This window comes from Scylla paramamosain, chromosome 4 (assembly GCF_035594125.1).
Source record: "Scylla paramamosain isolate STU-SP2022 chromosome 4, ASM3559412v1, whole genome shotgun sequence".
NCBI lineage: Eukaryota > Metazoa > Arthropoda > Malacostraca > Decapoda > Portunidae > Scylla > Scylla paramamosain.
Window position 1 is genome coordinate 9,953,642 of NC_087154.1, and position 27,078 is coordinate 9,980,719.

A 27,078-nucleotide genomic window follows, 5' to 3' on the forward strand; every position below is an offset into this window, starting at 1 on the left:
TTAAGATGCCAGTTTTTTTTTTTTTTTTTTTTTTTTTTTTTTTTTTTTTTTTACGGACATGAATAATTAGAGAAGCAGTGTTCATACACTACCACTACAGTCCCTTGCATTATCCACTCAACTGCTATAGTACCATGCCTGGGTCACCCTCTTCCCTAGGGAGGCGGCAGGCGGGTAGTGTGGACTGCTGGCGCCTCCACACACCAGCTGGCCGACCCCCGCGACCACTTCCTCACCATCTGCCCTCCCTCCCTCCCCCCACCCTCCCTCATTACGATACTGTATTGACTTCCGTGTATCATTCTACACTGTAATTTTTCATTTTGTACTGTACCACAACCATGTGGCCCCGAGCCTGGGCTGGCCCTGAGCCACGCTGGTGTGTAGGTCATGGTAGCGTCGTGGGACTCCTCCCCTTGTGTATCCCGGCACTCAGACATTTTCAGCTCAGAGACGCGCCTCATGGCAACACCTTCCTCTTGATGTATGGAAATTCACAGTACATACAAATGTCAAAGTTTATCTTTTTTTTTTTTTTTTTTTTTTTGGCCTTTCCCCGCCTGGTACTGTTGTGTAGAGGGCACGGTTTGCTTTAGTACGGGTATACCATTGGGAGTCGTCTGTGAGCTGAATTGCTTGGTTGACCTGCTGTCCTCTGGGGTATGTTGACTAGCCTGGTAACTTATCTCTAGCCTAAACCAACACCAGTAGTAGTGCTGCGACTTGAGACAGTAACCTTTTCATCACCTCTCCTGTTGAATGTGCTGCTGCTGCTGCTGCCACCACCTCCCTCGACTTCCATCATGATACACACACAGCATAGAGCCTTATCTCAACTCCATCGTTGCTAGCCAAGCACTATCTATCCAACTTAGAAACTTCACTTTTTTACATATTATTTGTAGCATTGTCTCATTACTTCTGTTTTGTACTTAATGGAGTGTTTTAAAAGACATCAGTTTCGAGTCTAGTCATACCAGATGTGATGCTTACAGTCCTTTGTTTATATCTTTGTTTTTTTACATACTCGCCTAGTACTACTTGATTAGTCTTGTCCTAGATGACTTACTGGATGTCACGTAGAATTAACTGTTTGTTTGACCCGCCCGCCGGCACCCCAGTCAGCCTCACCAGCCTGTAGTCCTGTAGAGGATTTTGTTTTTCAAAGGCTTGTTTTGCTTCCAATCCCGCCGGGAAACAGTCCGCCGGTCTCGGCGACACCACACGTCTCTGGACTGTTCGGTGTCGCCGCCACCAGCCGGGCCGCTCTGGCTTGTCTTCACGCCCGCCCTCGACTCCCCTCAACCGGAAGCAGTCATGCTGGTCCCTCGCGGCCCCCCCGGCCCCGGCGGCCCCGGCGGCCCCGTCGGCACTTGTCCCCGCCCGCGGATGGCGGTCAGAAGCGAAGATCACTCTGTTCTACGTAGTTTCCAAATGCATTAATCTTTTCATTTACTACTTCAGCCAGCTTCTGGGGATTTCCCAATTCATGATAAAGTACATTTTTCTACTTTTATAAAAGTATGTAAATTGAGAGTTTTAGAAGACTTAACATATGCCCTTAATATACATTTAAGTCCCTCATATTCACTGATTAGCGCCGTGGTAGGCCTTGGACGGGCGGTGGGCGCGGGGCAGCTTGGTGGCCGCGGCGGCGGGCGGGCGCGATGACATGTTTCATAGATAGTGCACTGGTTACCAATGATAGGCGGGGCCCTCAACCCCACGGCCCCGCCACCCACACTACTCTACTCGCGGACCAAAAGAAAAATCAGGAAGCAATAAAGTGTTCTTATTTTCATGAACAGAATCAATAAAGGCATATTGAGGGAACTTGACAGTATTTTTTTTCTTTACTTTATCAAACCCCCATTTTTTTTTTTAAGTGCATACACTGCCACTACAGCAGACGAACGCGTTTACACACACACACACACACACACACACACATGCACGTGCACGTGCACTACGTAAATACCTAACACCAATACCAGGGTAGCCAAAGCCTCAGAGGACAACAGGTGCAGACGAAAGGTACGAAAAGGAAAAGAAATAAAAAGTCGCACATTAATTTTGCTCTCCCTTCCCCTGGCCATCACGCGCCCCGTGTGTGGCAGGGGCGTGAACTCACCAGTTGGGTGCACTTTATCCCACATTGCTAGGAGAGTGACCTACACACCAGTGAGAGGGCCGACTCGAGCACACGGCGGCAGCAGCAGCAGCAGCAAGTGTAGGTGTGGTGGTGGTGGTGGTGGTGGATGCGATGATGGATTGGGCCACAGTTTTGATAAGTTTTTGGTAATGGAAACTACCTTGTAGGGTGGACATCACAGCATGACTAATAGATCTTGGTGTTTCTAGAGAGACAAATGACTAGTGTTAACGGGAGTGTCGCGGTGGGTGTGTCCGGGTGGAGACAAAAGGGACGCGCCCCAGCGATGATAGGTAGTGGCGTCGGTGTTTAGAGGCGCGCAGGACTTAATGTCAGTTAAGTAAGGGCATGTTGGTCACAGTAGTTTATAAGGCGAAGAGGATTGATGCATTTGCAGTTAAGTTATTGAAAGCGGCAGCTGTTGTCAGAACAACACTCCCTCCCATCCCATCCCATCTCCCTCATATCGGTAGCTACAGGCTAGCTAGGTAGAGATCAGGAAGAAAAAAAAAGAGGACGTGGTAGTTCATAGGCTGTAGGTAAGCCGCCAGAAATAATAATAATATATGTGTGTGTGTGTGTGATGTCTAGTTTTTTGACATGTAAAATGCTGTTTGCTGGACATAATTCTTGGTATGTTTTATTTTTTTGCTCTCTATGAATTAGGCTGAATTTGTGCCATAGACAGCGTTAGAAACTTGAGGGCCGGCGGTGCAGCCTCCAAGAAGGACCAAATATACTAGTTAATTCGGTATACAAGAAGTCCCCGGATTGCGTTCACGTTTATATGACAGTTCCACGTTAATTGTTTTTTCCACTCACCCGCAAATTGTACCAACTATCCTCTGCTACATGACGTTTAACCCTACCGTAGAATTTTTTAGGTACTTAACTAGAGATATTTTTCTCGAACGCAAGAGGTAGAGAACGAGAGAGAACAGAAAACGCAACTCGGGGACTTAGTTTACAGACTTAGATGAAGGGTGAGTGTCGGTACGTCGTCGTGTTAGCATTGTAGGAGTCGAGCGGTTCTAAGGCATCAGTTGATCACCGCCGCGGTCAGACAAACTAAACATTATAAGAAATCAGCTGATCTCTCCCTCCTGAGTCTTCCTAAATAGCGGGGTTAATCCTACTACGGTGTTTATATACGGTACTGAAACCCTCTGTAAGCCTCTTCCTCCTCTTGAGTCAGCCTCATCCTCCGACTTATCTCTCCGTACAACTTTCTGCTTTCCGCCACAATTGGCCTCCACACACAACCTCAGACGCGGTTCAGTTTCAGTCGTCGCCCTCAAGAAGTCACAACACATTATAAGTGCCAAAAGTGACCAGTTGATTTATCTATCTGTCTATTCGTCTTATCAGCCAGTCTGTCTGTCTATGCTGTCATCGCACGTCAGTGCAAGTTTTTTCGAAGTATGTACGGAATTATTTTTGACGCTCGGCGCGATATTAAGAATGGCTGCTTATCTTTATCATTGTCGGTCAAGATGGAATTTGCATCTACTTACTAATACTAACTGGTCATTTCGATCTTTTGTTTTTTACTCCATGTTTGTTGGATGGAGGCGAGTCACTTCTTTATGTGCGTGCGTGTGTGTGTGCTTTTGTTTTTTCATCTCCCTCTCATTCGCATTGTCAGAATTGCATGCATGGCGGTTCTTATTATACACAATATACATCTATCTGGCAGGCTTTATTTCGGTCACTTGATATATCCGCGTGCCTGCGTCGCGTCGTAGCGTTATTATTGCGTCAACACACACACAAAGGACGCGCGGGGAGGCAGCAGCAGACAGGAGGAGCAGCAGCCGGTGGACGCTGTCTCTCTTATCTTTAGAAATGACGAAATCCTTGATCGCTGTACCGCTATGAATCATTTGCTGGCGATTCAGAAACAATGGACCAGATTATTAAACAGGTTTTCTTTCCACTCCAAAGCCTTAAAGAAATTCACTCGTATGAGAAATTGTATCAAGAGGTACTCATATTGTTGATTTATATGAAGAGGTCCTTCACGAAATGGGGCGTTTAATAGTCCGGGCCTTTACTTCTTTCTCTTTTTCCTCTTCCTCCTTCCTCTGTCCCTCTTCCTCCAGCAATATAAGGGTATGTTATTTTAAAAAGGAAGGATATATTTTTGTTTTAATATATTTTTGCATCAGGAAAAGCGTTGTTCCCTTCTCTTCCCTTCCATTTCCTCTAGCTTTCCCTTCCTCCCTGCGCACTCCACACTCCACACCAAGTCCGGCAATCAAGGTTTTCCCGCCTCAGTTCTCGGCTGCAGAGAGACAATGTTCGTACAAATAATGTCCTTTACCTTAAGTGACGCCAATAACGCCACCACACCACAACAAAATATATATAAAATACTAAAAAAAAAAAATAAGTAAAGGTTAATGCTGCGGAAATAGAAATGAAGATAAGGGAAAAAAAAGTTAAAAAAAGAATCCAGTACTTCATTCAGATAGGTTGATGACTGTTGAATTAGCTTGTATACAGGATTTCCATGCCGTGAAGCAATAAGTGTCTAAACCCTCTATTTTTGTACATAAGACTGTGAACATTAATGATATATATCTATATATAAAAAGTCAGTAATAAAGGTGACATATTTTCCAATGCCCACAGTGTATCTATTATTTATATATATATAGGAGCATCTTTATTCTTATTATCTCTGTCTCTCCACGTGTATGGCGGAGAGACGCATACTTGGCGGTAATTCTATTTCTTATTCTCCCTTTTTTCAAAGAGGAAAACACTTATATATTGGTAATTAGCTGCAGAAGGAGTATATAAATTCTCAAGGTAATATGTTTTGCTTTACAATGTAACTTTTGGTTTCTAGACACCTTTCCCCCTCCCACCCCCCTTCGCTTTTGTGTTCTGGCATTGGACCCTTCTCCTGTGGTTTGCTATTTTTAATTATTATTATTATTATTATTATTATTATTATTATTATTATTATTATTATTATTATTATTATTATTATTATTCTCATTATCATCGTGTGCCCAAGTTGCCCTGAAGCTTTGGGTGACGTGTTTTCTTGTATGTACTTCACTGTGTTGTAGACTAGTGGTATCTATATTGTATACCGATCAAGGCTGTAGTGAGGTAGAGAGTGGGAGGACTTGGTGCACGTGACGTCAGCCCTCCCTGCCGCCGCTGCCCCGGGTTACCACTGCTACACGGCAGGGGCTGACCAGGGAGGCGCGGTGACGTCACATGCGGCGGCCGAGAAAACCTTATCCTACGGCCCGCCCCTAGTGACGTCCCCTTGGCGTCACATGCCTCGAGTGACGTCAGCACAGCGTCACACTGCTCCCCTTGCAGCCAGGCCGGCCATGCATGTCAAAACTTCCCTCAGTCGTGAACTAGGGGGGTCCATTATCTTTTTCTCGCTGTGGTAATGTATTGAATGTGCTAGAGTGTCTCTTACCATTTATTTATTTTATTATTTTTGGGATTTATTTGTAATACCTTAATGAAGTAGAACTTTCACATGGTAACAACAATGACATTTTGTTTGGTGTCAGCCGGGCAGCGTCTTGGCCGGTCCGGGGGCGCCGCCCGGCGCTGCCGCCGCCGGCCAGACGCCGCCGCGGCGGGACAAGACCACAGTTGTGTCGTCGGTGGAAGATCTGCTTGAGAAACACAAATGAACATGAGAAACACTGGACTGACTTGTGTTACGCCGGGAAGATAAACACAACCCTTACACCGACACACACACACACACCGATATAAACACAAGGCTGTAGGGCTGATCTGTCAGCGGGTCAACCCTACGAGGGAGAACCTCTGCCCTGCCGCTGTCGGTCTCGCCGCCACCACCACCGCTGTCACTAACACCACCAGCCCCCTTGGAGCGGTTGCTTGCTTCATCCCAGTAGCCTAAGCGGAACCAGTAGAGAAAACCCCGATCCCTCCATGGCCCTGTGTGCCCAATCTTCCAACGGCGCCGCGCTGCCTTGCTCGGCGCAGGGGCGTATTTGAGGTGGTGGTGGCGGCGGTTACGACAGTGGAGGAGTGTGTGAGAGACAACTTAGAGTGGTACTGTAGGTACAGCTGTACTGTAGTCGTGTCTGAGCTGTAGGTTTGGTATTGTAGCCGACCTAGCATCATCATAGTGCTCGCCCGACGCCTCTGTACAGGACCTTAGCCAGCCCGCCGCTCGCTGCGCCCCACCGTGCCCCGCCAGGTGGCAGCCGCCGTGGCACCGCCTGCAGGCCTCTAGTTACCAGTAGTGACGACAGTACTTAGTCGACTAAATTATTCACAGCATCAGGCTGCATAGGAGGCGCTGCGGCTGCCGCGGCGGGCCTGCTTGGTCAACCTTAAGTGTCCAAACACAATATTTATTATTTTTTTCAAAATTGAATTGCCTTGAGTTGCAGGCGGGGCGACAGCGTGTCGGCGGCTGGACCTGAGCATTGCACAGTGTAGTTTGTACATCTAGTAATAAAATGTCTATGGTAGAGAGTAACTGCTTGTCTTTTTACATTTTATCTATTTTTTAGCCTGTGTAGCTCTCCTGGCTTTGGGATCTGGCTAACGGTGTACCTCTACAAACGCCGAACAGTTGACTACCTTCATCCAATTAACGAGAGGTTCAACTAATATCCCGGATGACAGTGCAAGTAAGAGTAACAGTGGATGATAGCAACCTAATCAGTAATAACGAAGTATAACGCCTTAGTAACGTAGATCTCAGGTCGCAATCTAACACCTAACGTAGTCGACCTTCCACTGTTGACTGAGCCCCTTGGTGACGTTCTCCCCTCCCCCGGTAGTGTTGGTCCCCCCCCTCCCTCCCTCGACTCACCAGTACCGTCTGCATGTCTCCGCCACGTGTGGGAGCCTCCTGACTCCTGCGACCTCTTAACGCTTGCAGTAGTGTGAAGAGTACCCGAAGGTGCCTCGGCAGGTGGATACAACACTGTAGCCACACACTAGGTTACTGCAGCTACACATTAAGGTTCTCTTCCCTAAGCCATGCCTTCACTCCTCAGAGCTCTAATGTTGGTATCTATGGCATTTTAACAGTACAAATTATAACAGTGTAGACTGTAATGTACAAAAGTAATCTAGTAAATATAAGTAGAATTTATATGTAGTTTGATCACGGCGTGGTGAAATGGAAGTATTCTACAGTTACTCAACATTTAGCTGTACGTTACACTAGTTAACCAGAGACTAAGTAACAACACCTCAAATTAACATCTTGCGGTCACCTCGTGACCCTGTTCATGGCACCGCGCCAGGTGGTACCAGGCACACCTCAAGCGCCAGGCGGCGGTCAGTGCCGGGCTAATATCACTGCGTTAAGACCACCTCGGGGCATCCTGTGCCCGCTGGCCCGTTCCGCGGCCACTTGCGAGGCTGTTTATACTGCAAAAGTTGGTACCGCGTCGAGCTCCCCTCCATAACGTTAAGTGCACCAAGACGAAGAAGTCTGCACCTTGGTACAGAAATTGTGTGACTTCTCTCGGATAAATTTAACCGATGAACACACACACACACACACACACACACACACACACACACACACACACACACACACACACACACACACACACACACACGTGTGGAGGTGTGTGCGAGAGAAGCTGGCCCGCGGGGCATGACAGGGATCCAGTGGTCTGTGAGAGGCAGCCCGAGCTTACTCAGACCCCAACACCCAGCCCATGCTACATTTGCATTTCAATTAAGACACTGGAGGAGGAGGAGGAGGCTGCCTTATTTACATAAAACAAAGGTAATGGAATACACCGTTTTGGGAAGAGTTATTTTCTTATCAGAATGCAAAAAAAAAAAAGCTATGAAACGTCTCAAGTATTTATGCATACACTCCGTACAATAACTTAAGAATACACCAGGCAAGCTAAGTGTTGTGCTGGGGATTTCAGTCTGGCGTGGAGAAGAATGAAAAGAAAAAAAAAAAATAGAACGAGCCAAGCGTGATCGGCGTGTCTCGGTAGTGGGTAGTCCTGACGTGACCCACCACGGTGCGCTGGGGGTGAGCGTGCCGTGACGGGCGTGTGGGCGTGTGTCGCGTGGACTGTGTTGATTGACTCTGTAGGGTCCTGTGTCGTCGTACTAGTTTAGTTGACCCTTTAGTCTAGTGTGGCATAGAGGGCTTGGCTTAGATGCTTCCCATGGCCTGTGTGTGCGCCCTGAGTGATGCCCGGCCCTCAGGCATCCTCACGTAGTAGAGCTTCCTGTGTTGGGGGTTGAGTTCCGTCACCTGTCTTCTGAAAGCTTTGCCATTTATGTGTCTTAATGTTTTTGGTGTAGTTCCTCCCTCCCCCCTTATAAACTAGTGTGCTATTTTTTCAGACGATATCCGTGTTTTGATTATGAAGACTATATTGATTTATATTCGTTCATGAAAGGCAACTCCCGAGTGCCCGCCCTGTCGTGGGTGTAATATTGTTCAGAGACAGAAAATGGAAAGAAAGAGGGAGAAAGGTATAGAGAAAAGTAGAAATATAACATTCTCTTCATGTACTGTACACGAATTGAAACCGCTAAATAAAACGAGAAATAAAAAAAAATAAAAAATAACATATGTGACTGGCGATAAGAAGTTACAAGGAGCTGGGACGAGACGAGAAGGTTAACACAGGTAAGGTAACCAACAAACAGCCGCCACCTTCACCACCACCACCACCACCACACACCTGGAACAACAATCAATGGTAGAGTGATATACAGGTAAGTCCGGCCCATAGGTAAGTGGTATTGGTATGGAAGTAATGCTATTAATTATTCACCTATTTGGAACAGGGGGGAAGGGATAGGAAGCGGGGTGTATTTGAGTGTGTGAGTGGGTGGTGAGGGAGCCGCCACCCCAGTCCACCTCACTGCCTCTCCCCACCGTGTCTGCTGCCAGAAAATCCTCCGTCGCTATGACCATACTGCTGATGAACTGATGAAAATAAAGGAACAGATAGTGATGTGCCCTGCTTTGATTGTCCTTGGCATTGTAGCGTTTGTTATTAGTGTTAGTGTCATCATCATCGTCATTGTTCATTTATTTGTTATTATTACTACTACTGCTGTTATACTACTATTACTTCTACCATTACAACAACAACGGCTACTCCTATAACAACAAAACTACAAATACTATTACTACGACTACTACTACTACTACTACTACTGTCATCATTATTATCACCACCATCATTTTATCAATAGTTTACTGGTATATGACATAACCTACATGGCCGTGAGCATGTACCTATCAGCGCTGCTCTGCTCTTCATTTGTGAGTTAATGGGTTTGGACGGCCAGGACAAGAGGGGCTGGTGGCTGGCCGCGGGGAGCCGCCAACACACACACAGCGGTGAGTATTTTTTCCCGCAAACACTTCCCAAATCCCTGTCCCATTTTCTCCTTCCATCATGCGTCGCCACACACATTCGGCCCTCGAGATAAAAGGCAGTTCAGAGAGAGAGAGAGAGAGAGAGCAAACGGGCGAGGGACAGGCCTGCCAATTTGACAATGTCCACCAGCAATATTTGTCATGTATATCGTCGGTCAACATTGTCAACCACCCAGTCCTCTGAAGCGACCCGCCTTCCATCCCGTCCATGCTACCAGGCCTACCACCCACCCTGCCAGTCTGCTTCCCTCCCGCCGCTCTCCTACTGCCCGAGGCAATACATTTAATCGGTATTTAGCGAGGTGCAGCCGGCGGCCCGTCAACACAGCGGCCATTACCATTACCATGCAGGGGGTAGGAGGTCGTGACGCGCGCGGAGGAGAGGGGACGGCCTTTGCTGAGGGACAAGGAAGGAGAGGGTATATCGCGGCTCGTGTTTGAGTGGGTTCTTGCTGTCAGGGTGAATATTGGTGTTCTAGCTAGGCAGGAGTTATATTTCCTCATGTTTCTGCCCAATAATAGTTTTTATATTGTATCCAAGTTTAAAGTTTCAGGAAGGATAAGGAAAATACGAGGTGAATGGATAGCGCAACCTTCGTTTCTGCTCGCACTGGTCAGGTGATTGTTCATCCGAATGCGTTGTCCTGACTTAAGAACAAATTTTCAATTTAACTCATTTGCATCTACAAATTACTTATGCAAAAGATTCTCCCTTATTCGGTGTATTTTTTTGCAGTAATCTTGAATAGCTTTTGGATATTTCTGGAACGGATAAATGGAGACTTGGAAATAATCCGCAAGAGAAAATGGGATTCAAAGGCGGTGGCAGTGTTATGTTGAGTCTGTGTGTGGGTGTGCGTGGCGGTGTGGTGATTAATTGTGGTTTTCTGGATTACCGAAGGGAGCTTGACCATCACAGCGGCGTCAGGTTAGTAATGGAGTTATGGGGATGAGAGCATTCCGTTTGCATGTGATTTGGATAAACTGCGAAATAGGACGGGATGTGAATGCGGGACAGTCTCTGCTTGTCACGCCGCTGTCAGTCATCACCCACCAGTGTCCTGCAATATGTTTGTGTGTGTGTGTGTGTGCGTGTGTGTGTTCTTAATGAGGTGTTCGGTTCACAGTAATTGTATAGGAGCAGCTAACCTAATGCAGACTGTTCACGAAGGCTGTCACGTGTCCTAGTGGTGTCTGGCGTGAGGTGAAGTGGCTTTGCGCTAGGCTGTGCTGCGCCTCTCTCTTACTATACCTTTTGTTTGTTTGTGTGCGGGCATTCCCCATATTCTTGCCAGTGACTGGATGAGTATCTCTCCATTCCATGTTTACGTCAACATGTCACTCATTCGCTTATTGATTTTAAATTGTTATCAAAGTGTTAAGGCTGAACGACCACAAACGATGGTCAAGGCCAATTTCTCAGTGTTTCAAGACGCACGGTGAAGACGTTGCACAAATAACTGGTGAATGTATTGAACGGTAATATCAAGGACGGCGTATGGGAGGAATGAAAATGTTGATTGGTTTGAGAGAATCAAGAGACAATGAGAAAAAAAATCATAATAAAATAAAATGGTAATAAAGAATAAATAAATCGAAGTAAGATGACTGATATTGTATAATTTATGCTTGCATAATCAATGTAATATATATGTCAGTCAGTTAAGTGAGTATGGTGGATGTTGTGAATGCGGGAAGACGGCGACCTCCAGTGAAAATGGATAGAGGATGTGAGAGAATAGGGTGAGAGGATAAGGAAAGGATTTAAGAAGGGACTGAAATAAATGGCCTGTCGTGTAACCGCCATTCCCTTCATCCCCTTGGGGCAGTTCTTAAGAATAAACGTCAGATATACGACTAGATATATAAATGTAAATAGATTTTGTTTTCACAGGAAAGCGACCATAGCTTGTCTGACACCGCAATCTCAACAACAGAGGAAAGTAGATAGGGACAGGCTATGAACATGGTCCAGTCTTTGAATAAAAGTCAGTGAATCAGGTGTCTTCCAAAATCTTTAATAAATACTAAAGTTCAACGGAATATTATATAACGAGCTCACACGCAGGGCGAACGACCAAGTGAGATGAAAGTTTAAAATACTGAAGTTCATTCAACTAGTGTGGAGATCTCCCTCCCCCGATCTCCAAGGTGTGCGTAGATGTAGGGGAGAGATGTACTCCAAAGTGATAATCCTTCCATATCAGGTAGTGGTTGATGTTACTTTTAGATGACACGTCTTGTCAATAAATATTTTAAAGAATATATATTACTTCAAATATTACACACTGCAACCAGAAAAAAAATACGAGGCACACATTGCACAGGTGGCAATGTTTTGTTACTGAAGTCACTAACTGAGCAAATATTTATTTGTACAGCTGTAGGCCTCTTGAAAATGTCACAAAAGTAAAAGCTATTAATTTTCACCAAGTAGCCACCAGTCAACACCCTCTCTATGTAAACTAACATTGGGAAGCATCTCAAAAACTTGGGTAATGAGTGAAAAATCATGTGCAACCCATCATTCCCCCAAGATGTAGTTAGTTTGCTAGTTTGACAACGGCATAGATTATTTAGTTAAGGATAAACCTCCGCATCTCTCAACTAAAAACCCATACGTAGTTAGGCGCTTTTTTTTCGTTACCAACTTGCTGTGCCTGGTGTGTTAATTTTGTGGGCTTGGAGGAAAGGTTCATATCAACTCTTGAGTTGATATGAAAGATATATAATAATACGTACCTAAGAGTTTTGCGTAAATTTAGAAGAAAAGGATAAAGGAGGGAAAAAAAATCATTGTTAACCTATCTATTTTTGTATGAAATATGCAGTAGTGTGTGTGTGCGCGCGCTCTGTTGCAGTACTAATATTTGAAAACTGCAAGATTGCAAACATTGGAAAAATGAAATATGAAACACACACACACACACACACACACACACACAGTACGTATCTAAAGGTTAAGTCAACTAAGGCAGCCATCCCTGTAATGTGAAAGGTGCGGCGAGGTACAGCTGGCAGCACACAACCTGGCCTAACCTTCCGTCTCTTTTGTTTACATCACAAGGCTCGAGTTGTTTACAGTGCTACCAGACCGACACTATATGGAGCCGCCTCACACACACACACACACACACACACACACACACACACACACACACACACACACACTGTAGAAGACTTTAAGTGGTAATTAGTGGACAATTTTCTGAATTTGGTGAATAGCTTAAGTATCTGACATTATTATTATTATTATTATTATTATTATTATTATTATTATTATTATTATCATTATTATTATCATCACATAAAAGGCAGTTCGCTGGATGCTACACTGGAGAGATTAATTAATGACATATAAGAAAATTCGTCCATGGAATTATTTTGGAGCAGTTTTTGTTGGATTGCTAATGAGGATGTTCAAAGCAGTAGCAATTCTCTCTCTCTCTCTCTCTCTCTCTCTCTCTCTCTCTCTCTCTCTCTCTCTCTCTCTCTCTCTCTCTCTCTCTCTCTCTCTCTCTCTCTCTCTCTCTAGTCAAGAATGATTTTGAATATTTGCTAAATATGATGACAATTATTAATATTTTTGCTCATGCTGATGCCTTAACTTTTGCCCATTACTACCACCACCACCACCACCACCACTACCACTGCTACTACTACTACTACTACTACTACTACTATTACTACTACTACTTCTACTACTACTTCTACTACTATTACTACTACTACTGCTGCTGCTGCTGCTGCTGCCGCTGCTGCACCACCACCACCACCACCACCACCACCACAATAGAACATCAGCAAGTGGTATAAACATTCTTAGTGCATGGATCCAACATCACAGCCAAGAGAGAGAGGGAGAGAGAGAGAGAGATAGTGGGTAGCAGGCACCTTTACAAAATGCATCAAGTTCGATAATATATTTCTCCGCTGTCGATTCCTCCCCCTGGCGCTTTCTGTGGCTGCCAGCGAAGAGTGAAAATGTCAAAGACGAGTCGAGTTCGATTGACATTTGAAGAAGAGTGCCAAATGTCATCCACCAAACCCCCAAAATGGAACTTGTGCTCGTGTGTGTCTCCTTGAGTGTGTGTGTGTGTGTGTGTGTGTGTATGTGTGTGTGTGTAATGAAGTGACTCACGCAACCTAAGTGCTGATGGCGTTACCTGACAGCCTTGGGGAGGGGAAGGAAAAGAGGGGAATGTTAACAGTGAGAGAAAAGGAAAGGAGAAGATACGTGCATGAATGGGATGAAAGGGTACAAGGACGTGAGAAGTTGTGAGAGGAGGAGAAGGAGGAGGTGGAGGAGAGGGCATGGAGAGGAGGGGAAAGTGGAGGTGCATGCAAAGAAAGGATGGAGATGTGGTTTAAGGAATGAAGGGACGTGAGGGATCGTGGGAGAAGAAGATGCAAATGGAGAAAGAAAAAGATTGGGATTGGAATGCAGTTGTGTAAAAGATAGAACGACGGAGGAAGGAAGGGATGAAATGAGGAAAGAACAGAGGAGCTGGAAAGTAGGGATATGATAAGATTATAAAGGAAAATAATATTGGAGAAGGGTTAGAAAAGTATGATGTGTAGAAAAGGAAATGAAAATAGAGTGAAATATAGAAAGGGAAGATAGAACGAGGCAATATACAAAAATAGACGAAAATAAAGTGAAAAGGGAGGAGAACGTTTGTGTGGATAAGAAGGAAAGGTGTAAAAAAGGACATAAGAAAGGAAAAGAGGAAACAAAAATGAAAAGTGTATTTGGAAGAGGGAAAAAATAGAAAACAAGGAATGGGGACAAGGAAATATGAACAAAAAGGGAAGTTGAGGAGGGAGACGCAAGAGGTTAGGTCGAAGGGAAGAATTTATCCCGCCCTAACGTAAAAATAGTCGGTGGTTTGTTGTCACGTTGGTCTGAGGGGAAAGGGGGGGAGAGGGGGAGGAGAGGACCAGTCGCCCTTGATGCAGACGAGGTAGTTGTTAGCACTTCATGGTCTTAAACATTGTGAGGTTTCATTAAGACTTATTTTCAAAGGTGTGTGTGTGTGTGTGTGTGTGTGTGTGTGTGTGTGTGTGTGTGTGTGTGTGTGTGTTCTCTCCAATGATGCAGTGGTTCATTGAATTTATTAACAAAATGTAACATAAATCTTCAAGTACATAACAAATTTGAGGCATTAGTTCCGCTTAGAATCTGGTCCCTAGTGAACAGAAAGCAGCACACACAGATGAGACCATACAGAGCAAAATGCGCAGGATCCATGATAAACTATCGGTAGAATCGTAAACACCGCCTTAAAAACCTTGATTCTTCTACCGGACTCTGTTGAAGCAAGTCGAGGTACTCTGCCTTCAGCACCTAAAGCCCCGAAACATTCAGGAATACAGACCCGGTAGTGCCAAAGAGGACAAAGACACATGAATGAATTTATTTCGAATGACGATTGTTACTGTCTCAACATCTTAAGGGCTGCACACACACACACACACACACACACACACACACACACACACACACACACACACACACACACACACACACACACACACACACACACACACACACACTGAGCGATAAGCTATTTGGGCGACACAAGATGCTGGAAATATTATTAAGCGTTCAAGAATTCCTGTCTTGAAAAAGTCCCCAAGAATTCTTTTCCGCAAAAATTTCAGCCACGAAGAATTTCTGCCATAAAAATTTGATCGGCAGCTGGTTAATTTTACTCGTTGGTCGCTTGAGGGCATCGCTAGCGAGGAATTACGTCAAGGGAGTGAAGAAAGATCTGTGTATCACTAGACGCTGCCCTGTATTGTGCCACCTGTATTGCTATTCCTGAGCAAAGGCAGGATCTGTAGAGTGGGATTGCCAGCATCTCTATTCGGTGTGTTACAAATTAATCCTTTCACTGCCATACGAAATAATGAACTGCACCAAAAGTAATGCATGAAATCTTTATAAACATTTACAAGAAAAAAGGAATAAAAAAAGAAAAAAAGAAAAATAGACTTTGCAATTTCTACCCATTTTAAAGACTAGAGGTGGCTGTAGAACAACTAAAGATGTCTCAGAGTGATTAGTGATTACGGAAAGGTGTACCAAATAGCAGTCAAAAAAAAAAGTTTTGATAGCAATACGAGATAAGAACATATGAACATAAGAAAATAAGGGAAACTGCAAGAAGCCGTCAGTCCTACACGTGGCAATCCCTGAATGAAGCAAACCTGTATCCACCTATTTCAGTGTGGCGGACGACGGCTTAACTCGCTGACTGCAATGGGTTCTCCTCAACTTAAATATAATAGTCAGGTGCAAGGTTTAAGTACAGTCTGGAAGGGAAACACTGATAGCAAAATGAGTTATTGGGTAATTTAAATCCTCTCACTGTCTGTAGTTTTATTATGCTCAGTGGAATCGCTAGTTGCTCGTAGAATAACAAGTGTGGTACTCGCATTAATTATTAAAGGGAACATGTGGATCAGTCAGCATCGGCCCAGTTATTGTGCTACAATGCTGAGGTGACAAAATTGGCGTGCTGGAGTCACTGAGTTACTGAGTGTAGTTGAGTGTTTGGTCCTTTCAGTGCCTCGGCATCAATTTCCTTATTTTTAGATGTCACTAGAAGATCTGATCAAATATAGGATAATACTTTTTATTATCAAGTAATTATTAACCATCCATTTACTCATCCAACGTAGTTACATTCAATTTGCTCTAATATAACTAACTAATAAGTGATTTGATAAATACTTGAAGTGTTTGTAATAATGAATGGGTTCAGGTCAGATGGTTTAAACTATTCCCTTCCACTGTGAGTGTGTAACAAACAATCACCACTAGTTTTGAGTAGAGGACATATTTATCAGCCTATTAGGAGGTGTCGGCCAGTCGTTGATAAGAGAAACCAGAAAAAAAAAATTCACGGAATGGCTTGTTAAATACCGGGTGTTCTGCCTTTACCCCGTTTCCTCATCGTTCAGGTAAGACAGGAGCTACTGAGGTGAAACTACCGCGTCTGTAGTGTCCTTAGGCAACTGCTGGCTATTATACTCGTAGCATCACCCGTTCCCGCGCTTTTACATACTCAGGTATACCCAGTGGCCCGTACACAGTGTTATGACAGACTCTGGAAGCCAAAACAAGATTCGTGAGGTTCCCTTTGCTCCGCGGACGAATGTTTGACGAGTGTGTTGGTGTTGCGTGGGCTGTCTGTAGCTGAGGAGGGATTATACTGAGTGTTATGTATATCGAGTACTGAGTGAGAAATTGAGGGAGGGAGGGAATTATTGTGAATTAACGTTTGCTTATAGTTTCATGATTTAGTGGTTGAAGTGAAGGAAAACTCGCTATAATTCCGGTTCATTTGGTATTTGTCATTAATTTCTTCGTTTTTGTTTTAGTAGGAATGGATTACTGGCTACTGGAATTTCTATAACTAAAAGAAATTGGATGTTTTTTTTTTTTTTTTTTTTTTCTTTAAGGCTTATGATATTGCTGTTAGTAGATGATGATTATATGGTAGGTTATGGTTTGTTACGGTAATGCAGTAGTTAATTATATATTCTTTAGGGACTGGCATCTCGAGTGAGCCAGTTTATTCGACACACCTTTTATTTTGAAGCCCTTGGCCAGTGCCCTTCTTACTTAAAAAAGAAAAAAAAAAAAGGAAAGAAAAGAAAAGAAAACGCGCCGCAAGAACCAGATCACGGCACCAGCAAGGGTTTTCACTTTTCAGACAGCGCTGCCTTTCTCACTGAACGTGCCGTGAGGTGAGATCGAACTTGCAACCTTTAGGCCGCGAGCTGGGCGCTGTATTGTAGAGCCATCAGGTCCTCCTTGGCGGGAATTGCGGGGTGGAGATAGAGGGGGGGAGGTAAAACTATTCAGAGTCCTCTTTGTAGCTCTGGTTGTGTCGTGTTACTGTGCAATTTACTTGACTGTGTTCTTAATTTTATGTTATCTTATTTGTAATTGTTCTTAATGTTCAGCTATAAAATTCAGTACCTTTGCCTATTGCTTGAGAAAGGCTAACTACTTCCGCTAAGTCAATCATGTACAAAATACTAGCGATAAATGATTCAGATGCTTCTCTTAGCGCTGATGTTATGTGGCCAAGTGTTGCCTCTCCGCCATCGCTTCTGTGGCTTGAGGCGCTGGGACACACGTCAGGACACTATTGATGTGGTTGTGTTGTTGCCAGTCCAGTTATCACTCATTAAAAAAGATAAATAAATAAATAAAAACTAGTGCTCAGAGGTGTTTTTCCCCCATTGATGTTTTTTTTTTTTTCTGTCATTGCCAGTCCAGTCATCTCTCTCGTCAAAACAAAAATAACGGCACTGCTCAGAGATGCGTGTCCCCTGTGCCATACTTACCTGCCATAAGGGAAACACGTCTTTGGATACTATTGCTATTTGTGTTTCAGTGTTGATTGAACCAGCACTTCTTTTTTTTTTCTTTCAGTAATGCAATTTTGTTCTTGGCCAGCCGCCTTTATCCGGAATACATGAATGCAAAAATGAAAGTCAGATTAACGAAGATGTAAAATAAAGGGATGATAATGAAGAAAATGAAAAGATATAGACAACACAAGTCTTCTCAAGCTGCTACTGTACTGTTTACTGCTTTTAATCTCCTCCTCCTCCTCCAATCCTTTTCTCTCACAGTGTGCTAGAGAGTGCAGTCCCCACAAACAGCCCTTAAGGACCTACAGTTTGTTTTTCCTTTGCTTCCCGTTTTGGTCCTTTTGTGTTTCTCCTCCTCCTCCACCACCACCTGGCGGTGCTGAGGTGGTGAGTGTCGGGGCGTGGAGTGTGCTTCGTCGGCAATTTCATTGGGGGGGGCCGGGGGGCGTGTGTATACCTGGCGTGCATGGCGCTCAACACACACACACACACACACTCACACACACACAGACAGACTCGTCACTGGGGCGGCAAACCTGCACTCTGCCGTCTGATTACTAACGAGCACGAGCGTGGCGGTGAATGACTCACCTATATATTATGTATTATGAAGGCCAAGCTGCTGATGCATATTGAGAGGACGTGTGTGTGTGTGTGTGTGTGTGTGTGTGTGTGTGTGTGTGTGTGTGTGTGTGTGTGTGTGTGTGCGTGCGTGTGTGGAGACAGGCAGAGCACAGCAGCGCATGAAAATAGAATGGTAATAAAAAATAGCAAGCCTCTCGTGTCGTTCCGTTAAGGTCAAGTAAAAAGGTTCCCGCAGAATAGAGGAGAGTGGCCGGGGAGGTGTCCTTGGAATGCCGGGCGCTGCTTATACAGCATTATTACATGATGGCCGCTGCGAGGACACACACACATGCGTAGTACCTGACATACCTACCTATCTACTTACATGCATACAAACACAGATAATACATACATACTTATATACATACATACATACATACTTATGAATTCTTAGCTTCTTTCAGCATATAATGAAATTTTTCCCGGCCGCTGCCACCACCACCACCACCACCACAACCACCACCACCACCACTTTGCTCTCTCCCTACGTCCTGCGCACCCCAGCTTCCCTTCCGTTCAGTGCTCGTGTTAAGGTGGGATGGTGGTGATGACAACAACAGTGGTGATAATACCCTTTGATTGGCATAGCATCTTTGGAGCTTAATACAGTTGTCTTGTGCAAATGTATACGTATTGCAATTATAAAATAACATTCAAAACAAAGGATTATGGAACATCTGTAATAAACCTTTTTACTGCATGTATATTGTAACCCTGCATTAAATGGCGCACGAGAAGAAGAAAAACGAAATATGGAGAAAAGAAGAAAAAAAAAGAAAAAATAGGAAAATAAGGAAAAAAAAACAGAAATAGGTAGCACCAGGCACAATTGTTCATAAACACACCGAAAACTGCAACATCTCGGTCACGACATGTATTTTTTCCTTTTCGTGTGTGTGTGTGTGTGTGTGTGTGTGTGTGTGTGTGTGTGTGTGTGTGTGTAGTGAAATTCCGTCTTGTTCACTCAAAACGATTCAAATGTCATTAGCAGGCAAAAGGCTCGGGAACGTGAAAGCAATAGACTAAACGCAAGCGCAAATTATTCTTAAGACAATGGAGGGTAAAAATGACACGTAGCACTGAGACATCTCCGCCAGTTTTTCTCACCCCCCAGCTGCTAACTCTGCACAAGGGCCTTATCCGTCCATGTATGGAGTATGATTCACATGTCGGGGGGGGGTTCCACTCATACTGCTCTTCTAGACAGGGTGGAATCAAAAGCTTTTCGTCTCATCAACTCCTCTCTTCTAACGGACTGTCTTCAGCCTCTCTCTCACCGCCGCAATGTTGCATATCTAGCTGTCTTCTACCGCCATTTTCATGCTAACTGCTCTTCTGATCTTGCTAACTGCATGCCTCCCCTCCTCCCGCGGCCTCGCTGCACAAGACTTTCTTCTTTCTCTCACCCCTGTTCTGTCCACCTCTCTAACGCAAGAGTTAACCAGTATTCTCAATCATTCATCCCTTTCTCTGGTAAACTCTGGAACTCCCTGCCTGCTTCTGTATTTCCACCTTCCTATGACTTGAATTACTTCAAGAGGGAGGTTTCAAGACACTTGTTCATCAATTTTTGACTACTGCTTTGACTCTTTTATGGGACTGGCATCTCAGTGGGCATTCTTTTTTTTTATTGGATTTTTGTTGCCCTTGGCCAGTGTCCCTCCTACATAAAAAAAAAAAAAAAACTCCCGTGGCCTTTTCTGCCTGCCATCCCCTTAATTATTTCCCTGCCGCCCGTCACGCGCCCTGGCTGCTAATGAGGCGTTGCTCGTATTCTTTAACGTGTCGGCGTCTCGCAGGAACAGTATCTCGGCAACTTTGAACAGGCTCCAGTGAAAGGTTTTTGAGTTTCCGTGGATTTTTTTATTTTATTTTTTTTAATGATCCTAGTAGTTTTTAACAAGGATTTCTATTTTTCATGAATGGGGAAAAAATGAATAAACATGAAAATGCGATTGATAATTTTTGTGGCCCTTGAAAATCATAATGAGGGATATTACCATTTTTTTTGCTCTTTTCTTTTTTTTACAAGATTTTCATGATCGTTAGTAGCTTGACAAGGACTTTAAAGCGTCTTGAATGGGGAGAAAAATAAAGAAAAATGAAAAATGCGATTAGTGATCTCTGTGGCCTTTGAAAATCATAATGAGAGGTATTATTCGTTTTTTGTTTATTTTTAAGGATTGTCATGATGTTATATAGTAGATTATCCACGGACTTTGGATTACTAGTGAAAAAAAAAAAAACGTGAGAATCCTATTAATAATTTATGTGGCCTTTGAAAACCATGAGAAGTACTGTTATTATTATTATTTATTTATTCAATTATTATTTTTCCAGGTAAGTTATCATTCTAATTATTTACCAGGATTTTCATCACTAATAGGAAAAAGCAACACCTTCAGGAATCTGACTAGCATTTCTTTGGCCTTTGAAAATCGTCCTTATGAAAATTGTAAGCGTTTGAGAATGCGGACCTTGGAGTCATTGAACATACACACACCTCTGCGCCTCACCCTCACTACTTTCAAAAGCCTCTAATAAATTACACGGTTTTTTGTTTTTATTTTTATTTTTTTACGGTTCCAGTGACAAATTAGCAAGATTTCTCCATTGTTAACAGGAGAAACGCTCTTGAGAACCCGGCTGATCCTCTCTGTGGCCTTGGAAAATAGTCGCGGTGAGAGAGCAAAGCGTTTCTGAATATTGACTACAACGTGATGTGCTGAATCGCCGCGTCTTGTGAGCGTAAAGGGTCTTCCGTCTTTCGTGTTGTGATAAAATACTCGTGCGCCGTTCGTTCAAAGATTGTTTTTAATGTATTGCCTCTTCTTTGTATTTGATTACATGAATGCATTATGCTCATTGTTTGATGTTTTTGTATAAAAATGCCATTGTCAACGGACGAAATTAAAGCTTTGTTCTTATTCTTACTTCCTCTTCCTCCTCATCCTCCTCCCTTCATCATCATCATCATCATCATCATCAGGTTTATTTCCCCAGGCAGCGCAAATGGAAAGACAAGGGCCAGCGCTGCCTTTTCCCCCCCACGGCTCTTGAGTTGCCAGGAAGCATTTACATACAATTAACATCCAGTTACTTATAAGAGAAAGTTCCGCTGGGAGTTATATTGACAGTCACGGCACACGTTCTGGAAACAGTGTCCCTGACGTCACGAAGGGGAGAGGAGGAAGAGGAGGAAGAGGAGGAGGAGGAGGAGGAGGAGGAGGAGGAATGAGTGGAAGGGAGGCTGTGGATGGAGGGAATAAGGCGGGGTAGGTGGAGAGAGTGGAGTGAAAAAAGGAGAAGGATGTAAGGTATTAGGCTGAGTAGGAAAATAAATGATAGGAGGAGAGTGGAGATGAGAGGGAGAAAGGAAGGCATATAGTGGATGAGATTGAATGGAAGTGGAGGAGGCTTGAAGGGAGGCTGGACTGAAGGGAGAATGCTGGAGGAGGCAGGGTGGATAGGAAAGAAAGCTGGATGGATGATGTGAAGACGGCAAGGATGGGAGACTGGCTGGAAGAGAAGAGAGGATGAGGTGTGCTGGATAGGAAGGAAAAGGAAGGCTGGATGGGTGATGGGAAGAAGGAAGGCGTGAGTGGAGGAGAGGATGCTGGGTGGACGGTGGAGAGGGGAGGAGGTGGCGGAGCTAAGCAGGGAGTTTGTGAGGGTGAAGGGAGGACGCCCACGCGAAACACGGCCTCGATTCATGTTTCACTTCACAGACAGTTAAGTTTAGCAGCTCAGGTGTCCACGCCACCACTGCACGCTAATTGAGAGTGTTGTGTTGTGGTGTCAGTGCTCCCTCAATGTGTATGCTACTTCATCACCATCACCACCACCGCCGCCACCGCATCCTGAAGACCACTGCTGACTGTACAGAGGTCTTTCCAAACCTTCTCCATGTTATGCGTGTGATTAGTGAAGGGGAAAGCTTGTTCTGTTTTTTTTTTTTTTTTTTTTTTTTTTTTTTTAATGCTTTACTCGGCTACTGAGACGGAAAGAAAAGGTAAAAGACAAAAAGGAAAGGTAAAATATACAGTTAACAAAACGAAACAAGAAATTGGTGTTGCTGTTTTAGGAATTTCTGTAAATTAGCTATTGGAAAAAACAGCCTTTTTTTGTGTGTGTGTGTGGGGGGTGGCTATTGACAACAGAAAATGGGGAATAAGACCCACTGAAGAGATAGTCCGAACTTAATTAATTACGTAAGCTACAGATTCATAATAAATACATATAGATAGAAAAAAAATTCTTATCATTGTACATGTTGAAATTAATTAATATCAAAAGAAAACAGCTGCACTTGACTGATGGTGATTGTCATGTACGGTAACACTCTCATATCAAGCGTGGACGAGGCGAAGCGGGAGTCGAGGCAGCAGGTGGTGTTCCGAGCAGGAGTGTGTAGCCAATCCCGGCCAGCCTCGCCTCGCCCGCCGCCCTCCGCTCACCTATTCATGACTTCACGCGCAGTGTTACCAGAGCGGATACGAGCTGACAGGTGCAAGCAGTGCATACTTTCATCCCGCCGTGCCTTGTTTGAGCGACTGGCGTGTGTGTGTGTGTGTGTGTGTGTGTGTGTGTGTGTGTGTTGTAATAAGTGTCAAAATTCCAACAGGAGAAATTTGCCGGCTATTATTTCGTGTGGACATGTTTGATTAGTAAAGAGAGAGAGAGAGAGAGAGAGAGAGAGAGAGAGAGAGAGAGAGAGAGAGAGAGAGAGAGAGAGAGAATACAGACGTCCATAATTACCTCTATTAGTTTCCCGTTAAATCATTACGCCTCGCTTATATAGACGGTACCTCCTCGGGGCCTCCAGGAGTGACGGAAATGCGCCTGCTTCACCACTGCGGGTTTAATGGTTATTGTTGCACTTACATCTTAGCTGGTCTGTGCCTTAAAGGACTAACACACGGGCACCAACTGAGTACAGAGGAAGGATAGTGTGGTGGCTTGTTTCTGACGCCTCTGCTTTTGTATTTTTTGCTTCTCTCGGATAGACACTGACTTTCATACAGATACGTAGGTAGATAGGTTGATAGATAGGTAGATGAAATGGATTGATATGACCTGTGCGTTGGCTTGCTTCTGACGCCGCTAACTCTGTACTCTTGCCCTCTCTCCTTTATTGTATAGGAACTTCCAGCTTCACTCTGATACATAGATAGATAGATAGATAGATAGATAGGTAAATAGGTAGATACCCCTTTGCCTCAAGTTTCTATTACTGTTCCTCCTCTCATTCCTCTTCCTCCTCCTCTTCTTCAAGCAAAACCACAACCATCACTGCACTGTCCACTGCAAAATTGGATATGATAAATAGATACTACTACTACTACTACTACTACTACTACCAGTCACAACAGCAAAAATAATAATGATAGTAATAATAATAATAACAATAATAATCAGACACACACATATCTATCAGCGTGTAGGCTCCCAGTGTTTTGGAGCAAGCAGCGGCTCAAGGATTCAGAGACGCCCACTCGCACTATTGTATGCTTATTAAGTAGTAAAGAACGAGGAGGGGAGCAGGGCAGCATCTCAAGGCAGGGACAGAGGGTGCATACAAAGTTATTGTCACGAGCGGCGATAAATTTGGCTCCATTGCATATTTTGGCTACCAGTTATTTACAGTAAGCTACTTATTGCGTAGTATCTTAGAAATGGGTGTGCATATTAAGACGAGACCTAGTTGAAGGTTGTACGTGTGAATGGATCTGTTCTTTAATGTACGTTATTGTTTTTTTTTTTTTTCATGGTTTATATATTTAGCTGTTTATTTACTGATTTTGATATAACAGGTAATGGTAGTACTTTAGAAACTGATATTCGAGTGGAGATCGGTTATTTACTGTACGTCATCGCTTTTTACTTAGTGCTTTGTGTATTTAGATATTTATTTACTTATTCTTTATTTGATTTAACAGGTAATGGTCAGTTATATTCACAGTTAAGGTGGAGATAAGTATTGCGCTGTGGCCGCCTCTAGAGGGACCAAGCGAAGATAGAAGAGACCTGTAAATTTTTGTCAAGCTTTTCTTTTATCAAACTATACATTTTGTATAGAGAAGCAGGCAAGGAGTTCCAAATTTTGCTATAGGAAGTGAAAAACTGAGAATACTTTTAACATGCACTAGTCGACATACGTAATTTTGGCTTTAGAGGACATTTTCTCTGCTTTTAGTGATCGTTAACAAGGATTCTGCATCGCCATTAGGTAAAACACTCACGAGAATCTGGCTTATCATCTCAGTGGCCTTTGAAGACAGTCTAGGTATGATCCTGAAGTTATTCAAAGTGCATGCTCGTTCAGTTCGGTTGTGACGGCGCAGCTTAGCATCGAGTGATAATTCAACAAGGATACCATCTGTAGGTAAAACACTCATGAGAACCCAGCTTGTCATCTCAGTGGCCTTTGAAAACTGTCGTAATTATAACCTGAAACGTTTCGAAGTGCGGTGTCAGGTGTTCAGTTAGGTTGAGACAGCGCTCGTTAGCATCTAGTGATCTTTAATAAGAATTCTGCAACGTCAGTGAGGAAAACACTCGTGAGAACCGGACTAATAACCTTTGTGGCCTTCGAAAACAGTCCTAGTGAGAGGGAAGTGCGGGCTCAGGTGTTTGTGTAGGTAGTGATGGCGCAGCTTAGCATCTAGTGATGGTTTTACAACTGTTCCTCACCATTAGCGGGAAAAGTAATTAATGTGAACATAATCAATCCTAACTGTGACCTTCGAATGTCTTATTATGACCCTGAAGCGCTTCAGAGTGCAGGCTGTGGTGTTAAGTATCTGTGACAACGCAGGTTAGTATCTAGTGATATTTTAACAAAGACTCTGCATCATTAGTGAGCCAAGAACTCACGAGAACCCGACTGGTCATCTCTGTGGCCCTTGCAACAGTTCTAATGAGATTCTGAAGTGTTTCTAAGTTCAGGTTCAGATGTTCAGATGAGACGGCGCAATTTAATATCTAGTGCAGTTCAACAAGGATTGTACATCATTAGCTGGAAAAAACACTCACGAGAACCCGACTTTTCTCTGTGGCCTTTAAAAGTAGTGTTAGTATTAGGCTTGGGAAAAACCCGGATTTAAAAAAAAATAAAATAAAATTTATCTTATTGTTTTTTTGTGGAATTTTATTTATTTATTATTTTTTTGTTTATTCCTCATATTTATATGTAAATCAGTTTGAATAAGCAAATAAAAAGTCATTAAAGTGAAACAAAAGATTTAAAGTTTTTTTCATGTAGGAGAGGCACCGGCCAAGAGCAACAAAAAAAAAGACATATATATATATATATATATATATATATATATATATATATATATATATATATATATATATATATATATATATATATATATATATATATATATATATATATATATATATATATATATATATATATATATATATATATATAAAGGCTCCCTGAGATGCCGGTCCCCGAACATAGTCAGAAGCGGTCGTCAAAATTTAAAGGTCTTGAAACTTCCCTCTTGAAAGAGTTCAAGTCATAGGAAGGAGGAAATGTAGAAACAGGCGGGGTGTTCCAGAGTTTACCAGTGAGAGGAATAAGTGATTGAGAATACTGGTTAACTCTTACATTAGAGAGATGGACAGAACAGGGGTGAGGGAAAGAAGAAAGTCTTGTGCAGCGAGGCCGCAGGGAGGAGGGGAGGCATGCAGTTAGCAAGATGAGAAGAGCAGCTAGCATAAAAATACCGGTAGAAGGCAGCAAGAGATGCAGCATTGCGGCGATGAGAAAGAGGCTGAAGACAGTCAGTTGGAGGAGAGGAGTTGATAAGACGAAAAGCTTTTGATTCCACCCTGTCTAAAAGAGCGGTATCAGTGGAACCCCCCAGGAGATGTGAAGCATACTCCATACATGGACGGATAAAGACCCTGTACAGAGTTAGCAGCTGGAAGGGTGAGAAAAACTGGCGAAGACGTCTCAGAACGCCTAACTTCATAGAAGCTGATTTAGTTAGAGATAAGATATGAAGTTTCCAGTTTAGATTATAAGTAAAGGATGTTCATTGTAGAAAAGGGGGCAATTGAGTGCCAATGAAGAAGAGGGGATAGTTGTCTTAAAAGTAGTGTCGAGTGGATAGATGGAGGAATTGAGTTTTGAGGCATTGAACAATACTAAGTTTGATCTGTCCCAATGAGAAATTTTAGAGAGATCAGAAGTCAGGCGTTCTATGGCTTCCCTGCGTGAACTGTTTATTTCCTGAAGGGTTGGACGTCTACGAAAAGGCGTGGAAAAGTGCAGGGTGGTATCATCAGCGTAGGAGTGGATAGGACAAGAAGTTTGATTTAGAAGATTATTGATGAATAGTAGGAAGAGAGTGGGCGGCAGGACAGAACCCTGAGGAACACCACTGCTAATAAATTTAGAAGAACAGTGACCGTCTACCACAGCAACAATAGAACGGTCAGAAAGGAAACGAGATGAAGTTACAGAGAGAAGGATAGAACCTGTAGGAGGGTA

At 43.5% G+C, this 27,078-nt stretch overlaps 1 protein-coding gene across 14 annotated transcripts in view; it reads left to right on the forward strand.

Moving 5' to 3' along the window:
- The first annotated feature begins 16 nt into the window (after positions 1 to 16).
- Positions 17 to 27,078, forward strand: part of LOC135099713 (uncharacterized) — a 208,343-nt gene continuing 181,281 nt past the window's right edge. For all 14 annotated transcript variants that reach the window (XR_010268297.1, XR_010268296.1, XR_010268295.1 and 11 more), the window contains exon 1: positions 17 to 10,479. The gene's annotated coding sequence lies outside the window, so the exon portion shown is untranslated. The remainder of the gene's footprint in view (positions 10,480 to 27,078) is intronic.